This window comes from Hemiscyllium ocellatum (genome assembly GCF_020745735.1).
Source record: "Hemiscyllium ocellatum isolate sHemOce1 chromosome 27 unlocalized genomic scaffold, sHemOce1.pat.X.cur. SUPER_27_unloc_40, whole genome shotgun sequence".
Classification (NCBI taxonomy): domain Eukaryota; kingdom Metazoa; phylum Chordata; class Chondrichthyes; order Orectolobiformes; family Hemiscylliidae; genus Hemiscyllium; species Hemiscyllium ocellatum.
Genome location: NW_026867510.1, coordinates 192,823 through 205,449, shown reverse-complemented (window position 1 = coordinate 205,449; position 12,627 = coordinate 192,823). Strand labels below are relative to the sequence as shown.

The 12,627-nt window shown below is 44.5% G+C and overlaps 2 non-coding genes across 2 annotated transcripts; both read left to right on the top strand.

The window, feature by feature from the left end:
- Window positions 1-8,791: 8,791 nt before the first annotated feature.
- On the top strand, window positions 8,792-8,865 carry trnan-guu (transfer RNA asparagine (anticodon GUU)). Its single transcript has one exon. It is a non-coding gene; the product is annotated as a tRNA-Asn (tRNA).
- Window positions 8,866-11,507: 2,642 nt separating this feature from the next.
- On the top strand, window positions 11,508-11,581 carry trnan-auu (transfer RNA asparagine (anticodon AUU)). Its single transcript has one exon. It is a non-coding gene; the product is annotated as a tRNA-Asn (tRNA).
- The last annotated feature ends 1,046 nt before the right edge of the window (window positions 11,582-12,627 follow it).

Genomic DNA, 12,627 nt, shown 5'->3' with positions numbered 1-12,627 from the left:
TTTAGGATATCAGGTCAGCGTGGAAAAGTTGGACTGAAGGCTTTGTTTCCATGTTGTATGTGTCTCTGACTCCTGGTCCCGATGTAAGTTTAAAAGAGAGTCCAAGTAACTTTGAATACTTCAATCTTGTTGAACTCACCTCCTCAAATATTTCAAATGACTCCCTCCGAGCGATACTGTTTAAACATGCTGAGTTGGACAAAATATCCTATCAAGTTCAACACAAACCCAGAGTTGAAGATGTCAGAAATCACACGATACCAAGGAGACCAAAACTGATCACAATATTCCAGGTGCAGCCTCATCAACGTTCTGCATAACCACACTATATCTTGCCAACATCTTTACTCAATTCCCTAACTGATGAAGGTTAGTGTGATTAAACCTTTCTTCACTGCCTTGTGCAGCGATGTTATCAGAGATATAGGATCGACTTTAAACTGATCCACAATCCTGCGACTGGGAGCACTGAAGCAGAGTAGTGCAGTATGAGTGTGCTGGGCGCATAACCGAGGGGTCAAGACCATGTGATGCTATTGCTCAATGTCTCCATAAGCTGCTTTCCTTGGCAAAGGTGCTCTGTTCTGTATCTTGCCTTTGCATCTGCTTCCCAAAGCTTCTTCAGAAGAGCAGTGGCAGCTAGAGCCCAGGAGCTCAACAACCCCCCGGAGCTGGAGAAAACTCCGAGTTCCAAAAGGGGGGCTGGATTTGCTCAAGGCTTGTATCTATTAACTTATTTAAATGGTACCTACTGTATGGGGCTTTGGTTCACATTAAAACCGGAGGGTCATGTCAGAGTGTTTGTTTATATTTAGCAGTGGTAGTTCGTAAAATACACTCCCTGGAGGAGCACCTTCTTTGATGCTGCATTTCTTGCTTTCTGCACTTCCCCCATTTATTATCTCCCATCTTGATTGTATATTTTTTTGGTCAAATTTGATTTCATATTTATCAGGCTTGGCATTCACTGTGTGCTACTAATTTGTTTGTTCGAATATTGTAAGTCAAAATTAATGTTGTAATTTCATTTCTGATGTCAGAGTTTGACATTGAATGTGCAGGTGTGAATACCAGTAAGTTGTGAAAATAAATCAAGAACTTGTGGTTTTACAGCAAAAAGAGCAGTTCACCGCTATCAATGGCATTGTCTCATTTCAAGGGGATGAGTTGAGCCTGACCAACAAACCGTTTCAAACAGTCACCCAATTTTATTAATATTTTCGTTATCTTCATTAAAGATAATAACTCCAGCATGCTAAAATTTATACAATTTGTTTATAAAATTTATTTATACGTCCATTGCTCTGCCACATTGGGGAGACTGGATGCCAACTTGCAGAACATTTCAGGAAACAGCTCTCGGACTCCAAACCTAAACGTCCCCACCGCCCTGTGGCTGAATACTTTAACTTCCCCTCCCAATCCGTCAAGGGCATGCAAGTCCTGTGCCGCATCCCCCTCCAAGCTCTAGCTACCTGACGCTTGTAGGAAGAACACTTCATCTTTCGCCTTGGGACCCAGCAACTACATGGGATCAATATCGATTTCACCAGTTTCCATATTTCTCCTCACCCTCACTCCCACACCACGCGCCTTGTCCCAGATCCAACCTTCCAACTCGGCATTGGTCTCTTGAGCTGTCCTACATTTTCATCTTGCTTCCCACCTATTCGCTCCACCCTCCTGTCTTACCTCTCACGATAAATCAGCACCTCCATCGACCTATTTCATTCACAGCTACCTCTCCTCCATCCCCATCCCCTTCCCAATTATCTCTCAGCCCCGTTGGACCAACCTTCATTCCTGATGAAGAACTTATGCTCTGAACCAAGACTGTGGTGAAGGAACATCCTTAATAAGAAAGAGTTCCCAATTCAGATTTATTCCCATTTGTTCCCCCGTTCTTCGAGAATTAAGAAATGTCTTTTTCTTCCACTAGAAAGTGATCTTACACTTTGCGGTGTCTGAAGTGTTATACCACTCCACTTTGTTGCCCACCTTTTAAGAATCCTTTCAACATCTTTTTCAGACAATGGTGGCGGTGACCAAAAGCAATCATTTCACTCCTCTTCAATGCCCCATTTCTCCTCCTATGAACCACTTTTACAAGTTGTCTGAGTGTACTTGGTTTTCAAAATGTAATTTGGCCATTGAAGTAAACAGGGTTAGTCTTTATCGATCGCTAGCTTTGTTTGCACCAACTGTAATTATCCACCAATTTGCTGTTTTTTTTTTGTTCCAGCAGAGCTGGAAACAATGATCTATATTTATTTTGCACTCAGGTGTGAAAACTCATCCCAAGAATCGTCATATTATTATAGTTGATTGAAGCTATAACAGGAGGAATTGTGTGGCAGTTTCAGACTAAACTCTTGGCTGGAAAGAATGTAGATTGATGATGAAAGTCAAAAAGCAGAATCTCTGGCCACAATCTATCAGTCTGGCTTGATTAATTGGTGGCTCTTCAAAAGCACTTCCAAGCCATCACCTCAACCACCAAGAGCAGGTAAGTGTGAGCACAGCATTCCAACTGTGAAATATATCGCATTGCTTCTTTGTTATTGATCAAAAACCTGGAACTCGCTCCTGAACATTATTTCAGACCAAATTATGTGAAGCAATTTAAGTGGCAGCTCAGCGCCACATTTTCAAGGACAGTTTGGGAAGGGTTGTTGGCAGACCCAATGATATTCACATCTCATGAAATAATAAGCAAAGAGGCATGGATAGAGGATTGGCTAACCAATGATACAATTGGGATAAGGGGCATGTTCAGGATAGCAAATTGTAATCAGTAGTTTGCCACAGGGATCAGTGCTGGGACCAAAATTATTTACAATATGTATTATTTACAATTATTTACTTGGATAAGTGAAGTGAATGCACTGTTGCCAAGATTGCAGAAAAGATGGTTGATAGGAAGGCAGGTGGTGAGAAGACATGAAATATCTGCAGAGGTATATAGACAGGTTAAGCAAATGGCAAATGGAATAGAATTTGGGGAAATGAGGTTGTGCACTTTGCCAGGACGAACAGTGCTGAATGTTAAATGGAGAAAGCTGTTGAATTGAGGGATTTGGAAGCCCATACCCATGCATCTCTTCATCCAAGTTCAGTGAGTAATAGGGAAGGCAAATGGGAGGTTGACCTTTAAATAGAGTATAAAGTCGGGAGGTTATAGTGAACCTTTATCAGGCAACAGTCAGGCCAAAACTGAACACTGGGTGGGTCCTTTACCCAAGGAAAGATATACTGACTTTGGTGGCAGTCCAGAGAAGTTTGACCAGGATGAAAAGAATATCATATGAAGAGAAGTGAATTGGTTGGGCCTATACTTATTAGAAGTGAGAAGATTTAGAGGTAACCTTATTTTCACATAAGCGATTCTGAGGAGACTTGACAGGCTTGATGTGGAAAAGTTTACCTTTGTGGGTGAGTCTAGCACCAGAGGGAATAACCTGCAAATGAGAGATTGCATGTTGAAGACAGATAGGAATTTTTACTGGGGACTGTAAATCTGTGGACCATGTTACTACAGGGGGTTGTTGAGCTTGGGTCGTTAATTACATTCAAGGCTGTCAGTTTTTGTTTAACTAGTGAGGGAATCGAGGATTATGTGGAAATAGCAAGAAAGTGGAGTTGATCTTTACCAGAGCTAATGTGATCTGAATAAATGGCAGAATTGATTCAATGAGCTGAATTGAATAGTTAATAATAAAGGGGCCAGTACATCCTTCCTGAGATATGGGGCCCAAAATTGCGTTCAATACTCCAAATGCGGCTTGACCGGAGCCTTACAGAGCCTCAGAAGTACATCCCTGCCTTTATATTCAAGTCTGATCAAAATAAATGCCATCATTGCATTTGCCTCCCCAACTAGTGATTCAACCTTCAAGTTTACCTTGAGAGAATCCTGGAATAGAACTCCATCGTCTCTTTGCACATCTGATTTCTGAATTTTCTCCCCATAATCCTTCTGTTCCAGAGTAGCAGCAGAGATTTTCTGACAAACCGATTTTATTCAGGGATACCAAGGTATCTCTGGAATTTCCAATATCTCAGAAGGATAGTTATTCCTGGACAATGCAGAGAGGAATATGGTGTGGTCCTGTAAACTCCAGAACTTTCCAAACTACCTGGGTCAGCAATAACTCTTCTGGACCAAGAAACAAAGGGCCACTGAGAAACTGCAAAATCATAAGCCCTCAGAAGCAGAAATTAGGCAATTCAGCCCATTGAGTCTGCTCCACCATATAATCATTCTTAAGTATCAAGGTTTACGGGGAGAATGGGGATGAGAAAGTTATCAGCCAAGATTGAATGGTGGAGCAGATTCAATGGGCTGAATGGCCTAATTTCTGCCAGTTAACTATCCCTGGGAAGAAGGATATATAACAACAAGCTGTTTCCTGGGACAGATGAGATAAGTTTTTAATAAACTCGTGACAAAAGGACAAGTTAGTCTGTCTGTGGAAGGATGGCCTTGACACCAAGAGGTTACTTACAGGACAGGCTGTTTCAAACAGACAGCTAAACCTGTCTCTAGCAATGTGGGAGGTGGTGTTAGAATCTAAAGAAACATCACACCACAGATTTCAAAGTGAGGAATCTCCACCAGAATTTAAACCCAGAAAGATGCAGCAGTAGTACTTGGAAGAACAACACTGCAGTGAATCCCTGAACACTTCCAGAGACAGATATTGTCGGTGGAAAGTCAGTTAAATTCTGCCATCAATTGGGTGATCCCCAAGTTGGGAGTGAGGTTGAACTTGGTGACTTGAGAGGGGTTGGGTGGGGGGGGGGGGGGTGGTATCTTTGGTTGCTACATACAATAAAGTGTAAATCATTGTTTCAGCAGTTGATTCTCTGCGCAGTTTCTGAGTCAGGAGCCAAATTAAGGCAATTCACTCACAGCCACAGTGAGGCGAGGATTAATATTGACTCCATTGCATTCAGCAGGACATCACAGCAGCATTCAAGATCTCAAACAGAAACACCCAGAGGAACATGTTGCCCTACATTAGGTAAAATTAACCTGAAAAGTGGTGTAACCTGTTCTAGTGATAAAAATAAATCCCCAACACTTTAAAATCAATTATCAGCAATTTTTTTATCCAATCGTTACAGTTAAAAAATAAACACAACTACTAACAAACTGGTTATAGGCCAAGAGCAGACAGGGGGCATTAGTTTAGTTGGGGATCATGGACTGGTTGGTCTGAAGGGTATGTTTCTGGCCTACATGACTCCATAGCACTGAATGAATGGAGATCCATCCCAAAGATGATAAAAGTTGCGAGCACCACTTTACGCAAATATGTGGACCCTCCTCCTGAGGGCAGTAGGGCACTGAGGTTCAGTAGTTCAGACAGTCAGCCAGCAAGTTCTCTCTGGGAGACTTGTCTCAAGAAAGGAAGCGGTTTCCTGTCACATCAGTTAGATTATCCAGTTTGGAGCAGGTCCGATATGTCCAACAAAATAGGTAGACAGGGCAGTGAAGAAGGCTTAAGCCTCACTGGCCTTCATCAGTCAGGGAATTGAGTATAGAAGTTGACAAGTTATGTTGCAGTTAATCAGGATATTGGTGAGGCCACACTTGGAGTATTGTGATTCGTTTTGATCATCTTGCGAAACAAAGATGTTATTAAACTTGAAAAGAGTGCAGAAGACATTTACAAGAAACCAGGACTCAAGGTCTGAGTAACAGGGAGAGGTTGGACAAGCTATGACGTTTTTATTTCGAGCATAAGAGCCTCGGGGGGTTGGGGCGGGCTTATAGAGGTGAAGAGATCCTGAGAGGCATGGAGAGGGTGAATGCACTCAATCTTTTTTCCCAGGATTGGGGAATTTCGAATATCAACGTGCATTGAGAATCCCCATGAATACACGTAGCCTGCGTGGGAGTGCTCAATGTCTCTAATTGCAGAGAGAACTTTAATTCTTTCGCGAAATGTGGACTAGTGTTCTCGCTGTAGACGAGCCTTTCATTGGATTGTTGAATCTGGCGGGTAACAACGACCCCTGACCCGTGGAAACTCTATGGAAGCAAATTGATTTCCTCAAACTGACTGGAGTGTCACCAGGATTGGGCAGAAGCCAATCGGTTGCCGAGTGCTGGAGAGGGGATTCCTTGCAGCGCCAGGGACCTGGGTTTGAACCCACCCTCATGGTGACAGTGTGGATTTTGCCCTTTCCTACCCCTCCCCCACTCCCTGTCTACGTGGGTTTCCTCTGGGTGCTTGGTTTTCCTCCCATGTTCCAAAAATGTGCAGGCTAGAATGGATTGGGCGTTCGAAATTCAGGGATAAGCTGTGGGGGTTATCGGGTGGGTCGGGGGTGAGGGTATGTTCTTCCGAGGGTCAGTATGGACTTGGTGGGTCAAACGGCCTGTATCCACAGTGGTTCCCCCAACGTGTCTCCAGCCTGGCTTCCAGCTCCATCTCTCTGTGCCGAAGGTCCTCCAGTGTGTGTTTTCCCTAGTTTCTAGCACCCAGAACGTCCCACCTTCTGCAAATCGAAAGACACGTCCCACCCTGCCCTCTCCCATGTGTGTTGTGTAACTGCTTTATCACTTTTAGTGGCCCAGCAAAGGCTAACAGCCAATTTGGCAAACCAGGAGGATGGCCTCAACCGCGACCTTGGGTTCATGTCACATGACAGGTAACCCCACTTCACTGTTATGCTCTCTCTCACACTTACACACTCACACGCTCGTGCAGAGCCTTTCCGGTAGACATGCTCTCTCTCAGACACACAATAATACGTCCCTACACTCACACCAATGCATACATCTTCGCACATGATTATACTCCATCACACACACACTTTACCCAGCATGCACACGTACTTACACACACACTCTCTCTCTCATGCACGCACTCACGCATTTGGAGTGAATTTGCATTTGCAGGATTATATATTTGGAAGTAGAACCAGTCTGACTCAAGATTGGGATACAGACAGACTCTAACCTCACAGCTTTCATGCATTGTTTGACGTGAAGTGCTCCCTCCTTTTATAAAACATTAAGTTTCCTGGAAAACGTGACTTAAAATAAGTTCTGGAATGTACAGATTAATTAGCCGAAATCTGCAATCCATTTTAAAAGATGAATGATTTAACAGAAATCTAGGTTTCTTCAATTCATCACTTATGTTGCATGACACTATAATCTTTTTGCACTATATTCTGTGCCTTGTGATCCTACTCCATAGCTACCTGATGAAGGAGCAGCACTTCGAAACCCAGTGCCTCCAAATAAACCTGTTGGACTATACCCTGGTGTTTGTGAGATTTTGAAACTTTATTTCCAGTGAATACAGCCCACACCTCTAACTGTTGCCAGTAAACTTTGCAATGCCAATGAAACAATGAACCTGTAGTCCTGAAAAATATACAATTTCTAACAAGATTAGCTACTCATTCACTGATCCTTCTGAGACATGACATTAGTGCTGGAGGCTGAAAGAAATGAGCAGCTTTAAAACAAAAACCTGTTGGACCTCGCAGAGTCTGAACCTGACGGTATGTTCAGGTAACCTTTACTACGAACTTATTTTGTTACAGCTTCAGATTTCACCAGGAAAAGAGGCATACAATAAGTGCTTTTAAAAGAAAACACCTCCAGCTCAAAGTGCATCCAGTCCCCCCACCCCACTTTCTTTGTTGGTCAGCTGAGTTGTCCGTTTGTTACTGGATCCCTGGTACAGCCAGGTAAAGCATGCAGCTGGGATGACTGAGTGGACCCTTTCCTGCAACAGCAGTTTCCTTCACTAAAAGGGACAGGAGTGAATCAGATGGTGTTTTTCTCCCCCACTGCGGCTCCTGGGAGTGGAAAGGAAACAATCACCAAAACACAGTCTTAGCTTTGCGAATCTTCAGAAAATAAGCCAACGTTCATCCCTTCAGATTTTCTATCCTGAGCTTTGTCACTCTTTTGTAGGACATTACAAGTGGAGGTTTTGCAGAAAAGCACCACAATGCAATCTGATTAATCAGGATCTGGATGTTTTCGGTCTTTGAATGTAAGTGTTGTGCTCCAGAACATTGGTGTTCACAGTTTATAATACTTATCTTCCCAGCCCCCTGTATCACTTGTCGAAATGTTTAATTTGCGTTTTGTAAGCCTTTCACTGTCTGCTAACGAGGAAAGTGTTTGCGTGTTTTACCTAAGTTATGTTGATCTTGCATACCTCGAGCCTCAAGCTAATTTCACGAGAAACCTTCTCCAGTTCAAAAGCAAAATGTTAGTGATGGCTCTGTTTCTTGTCACGTATCCAATTTCAGATCGATGTTGTTAATGTCCCTTTTATTCCTTCAGATCCACGTTTCGCTCACAGGGCTAGAACAGAACTGTCACAAATACATTTACCAATCTTCATTCATCCTATCGATTGTCCAGAGACAATCCAGACAACGTCCCCTTGTTGAAGAGGCCGGGAGGTTGACTCTGATGTTCTCGGGGTATGAACTGATCTGAGACATTGAAAGAATTGTCGTTCATGCACATCAGGAATTCAAACCCCTTCTCGCCTCCGAGCCAATGAGGGGACTCGGGAACAGGCAAAACACTGAAAGGCTCGAAGGGCGACGGCCCTGGAGTAAAAAGCTAGTTCCTCGTCACATGGATGTGTCTGCAGACTGTCCCCGGTGTCTCCACAATGAATGTCCCAGGCTTTATTATGTAAAAGTAAAACTGTTAGACGACAATTGTAATTCTCGGCGGGGCCGGCTGAATTATGAACACACTAACAGCCACCTCTAAGTGATGGTGCAACCCCTACACCTGCTTGCCTCTGTGGCGCAATTGGTTAGCGCGTTCGGCTGTTAACCAAAAGGTTGGTGGTTCGAGCCCACCCAGGGGCGGTGTGTTCGCTGCTCTTCCCTGGCTTTGAAGCCATCAGCTTTTAATGGGGTCAGGAAAACGTCCCCCAAACAGAAATCCTTTCCCCGAAGGGGTTTCTGGATTGAATTAATGTCTGACATGCGGGCCTGAGGAGCCGAGACAAAAAGAGAAACTCGGCAGTTTCGACAGTACCTGTCGGAGAAAAAGGAGTTCTGAAATGTGGTCTCTGATTCTCATTCCACCCATGTTGCCTGACCTCCTGCAGTTTCGTGTTTTGTTTTAACTGAAAGTTCATTTCATCTTTTGCAATGAAACACCTAGACTCGCCGTGTGCAGATATTTAACCCATTCGAATCACTGTGAAGTGAATGGATTCAAAAAACTCTGCGATGATTCACTCTTTCTCAGCTCAACAGGCAGACAGACCTGGGAAGTGAAGCTGTCAGTGTGGTTCTGTATTCGTGGGCCGAGTGGTTAATGCGATGGACTTGAAATCCATTGCGGTTTCCCCACGCAGGTGTGACCCCTGCCAACTACAAAATGAGAAATGTCGTCGAAAAGAAAGGGAGCTTGCTCCCCGGCTTCTTCTTTAAGATTCAAATCAGTGGAGGGGAAAAATATTTCACTCACATTGGGACTGGTGGGAATCTGCAACCCACTGCCTGTTCGGGTGGATCAAACAGATATCCGCAGAGCTTCTTTTGAGGCTATGAGCCAAGTGTTTGGAAATGAGACTAGAACAGTGAGGGGTTGGAAATCGTGATCGAAATGAAGCAGGCACCTGAGGACAAGGGTGTTTCCTTTGCCAGTGAAAGGTACTCGTTCACAATGTTGGGACTGTGGAAGGGAATCAGTGACGGTGATTATCTTTGGTTGTTGACCTTGTGAATGTTCCCATTGCTGCGCATGTCCGTGTTAACGTCAGAACTCTGCAGCATGGTGGCGTTAGATATGCACAGGGCCAGGGGCGCAATGAATGACGCATCTGTCTCCAACTACCTGTTTGAAACGCAGCTCACAGCTTCTTCACACACCCAATTAATCTTTCTCATTGTCCTGAAGCCGGTATACTGTTTGAATTCCCGATCTGCGGGAATGAGAATCTTCTCACTGTCTCGCATCAATAATTATCTCTGAGAACATCGTTGTCAAGTCACAGCGTTGTCAGATGAGAGGAAGGTGAAATAGCCCCACACGCTGCTCACCAGCACATTTTACTTTCTCCAACCCTCCGCCCCAACTTTCATCACAATTTTCTGTGAACAGTTCTACATTAGCTTTGCTGAATGAACCCAAATTTCTTGAAGTGGCTCCTTATTTTCGGCCCTGGTTATTCATCTCTCTACGCATGGAAATGGATCCTTCCCACCCGCTCTGTCCCTCATCAATGTGTGTAGTTCAATTCGATCTCCCATCAGCCTCCTCTGTCCTGATCAAATCCAGGGGAACAGGATACGTTGGGGCTATGGCGCGGACAGGACAAGCCCAGTATTTACCTTTCCTGTTAGAGCAATTCCATGAGAAATTTTAGATCATGACTTTGGGCGTGTAGTTGTGGCCGAATACTTAAGGTGCTGGCGTGGAGATCCTTTGGGGCTCCCCGCCCAGGGTGGTAACCTGCTGGCTATGCTTTCTTCGCTGGCGATTTTAAATGACTTCCTGTTGGTTGCATTATCGCTCAAACTTCACAAAACCCGTCTCAATAAAGTCCCGTTTTCTCATGTCTGGGAATTGATTTCCATGCAGGAAACTCGAGATCGGAACAAACAACGTACCAGACTCAAAACGTCAGCTCTGTTTACCTTTCCACAGATGATGCACGACCTGTTGGCTTTCTGCAGTATTCTCTGTGTTTATTGGGCACAAGTGCTGCTTTTCATTCAAGAACTTCAATTCCTGTTCTCTGGTAACTTACTCTGGTCAGTGGCAATTGGTTCTTCTGATCATTAATCTGCCCATTCCCACCGCTTCTTCTCCCATCATTACCAACAGCCCAGGAAATCTCCAGTTAACTTCTTTGCTCCAAAGCGAACATTCCCAATCTTGGGAATGTCTCCCCACAATGGAAATTCCTCATCCCTGAAAATGAAGCATGGCGGACACTTGGGAAGAGATTTTGGCAAAATATTGTCAGTTAGGAAATGGAAAAATGTTCATGAAGCAAAACAGAAATCCCAGTTTCCAGCTTTGTGAACCCTTAGAAACTCTTTGGGAAGCGGATTTAGATGAGAATGAAAGGTGAACCGTCAGACTGAGCAGAGACAGTCCAGACACCGTCCCCTTGTTGAAGAGGCTGGGAGATTGACTCTGATGTTCTCGGGACATGAACTGATCTGAGAGATTGAAAGAATTGTCGTTCGTGCACATCAGGAATTCAAACCCCTTCTCGCCTTCGAGCCAATGAGGGAACTCGGGAACAGGCAAAACACTGAAAGGCTCGAAGGGCGACGGTCCCGGAGGAAGAAAATTAGTTCCTCGTGACATGGATATGTCTGCAGAGGGTGGGATCAGACTGTCCCCGGTGTCTCCACAATGAATGTCCAGGCATTATTAAGGAAAAGTAAAAGTGATAGATGACAATTGTAATTCTAGGCGGGGCAGGCTGAATTATGAATTCACTAATAGCCTCCCCTAAGCGATGGCGCAGTTCCTGCCATTGCCTGTCTCTGTGGCGGAATTGGTCAGCGCGTTGGGCTATTAACCGCAAGGTTGTTGGTTCGAACCCACCCAGGGACGTTTAGTTCTTTGCTCTTTCTTGGCTTCGCGGCTGTGTGCACTTTAATGCGATAAGGAAAATGTTATCCACTCGGGAACCTTCTCCACAAAGGGGTTTTGGATTTGTATTATTGTCGAACGTAAGGGACTGCGGATGCTGTGAACCCGAGCCTAAAAAGAGAAACTCGGCAGGTTTGACAACTCCTGTCGGAGAAAACGGAATTCTGAAATGCTGTGTCTGATTCTCTTTCCATAGATGTTGCCTGACCTTCTCCGTTCCTCCTGAAATTTCTAGATTTGTTTTTAACTGAAAGTTCATTTCATCTTTTGCGATGAAACACCTAGACTCGCAGTGTGCAGATATTTACCCTTTCGAATCACTAAAGTGAATGGATTCAAACAAACTCTGCGATGATTCACTCTTTCTCAGCTCCGCAGGCAGACAGACCTGGGAAGTGAAGCTGTCAGTGTGGTTCTGTATTCGTGGGCTGAGTGGTTTATGCGATGGACTTGAAACCCATTGCGGTTTCCCCACGCAGGTGTGACCCTGAGGACAAGGGTGTTTCCTTTGCCAGTGAAAGATACTGCTTCACAAAGTTGGGACTGTGGAAGGAAAGCAGTAACGGTGATTATCTTTGGTTGTTGACCTTGTAACTGCTCCCATTGCTGCGCATGTCCGTGTTAGCGTCAGAACTCTGCAGCATGGTGGCGTTAGATACGCACTGGGCCAGGGGCGCAATGAATGACGCATCTGTCTCCACCTGTTTGAAATGCAGCTCACAGATTCTTCACACACCCCAATTAATCTTTCTCATTGTCCTGAAGCCGGCATACGGTTTGAATTCCCGATCTGCGGGAATGAGAATCTTTTCACTGTCTCGCGTCAATAAATGTCCCTCAGAACATCGGAGTCAAGTCACAGCGGAAGCTGAAATAGCCTCACACGCTGCTCAAGGGCACATTTTACTTTCCCCAACCCACCGCCCCAACCACTGCGGCTCCTGGGAGTGGAAAGGAAACAATAACCAAAACCCAGTCTTAGTTTGTGAATCTTCAGAAAATAAGCA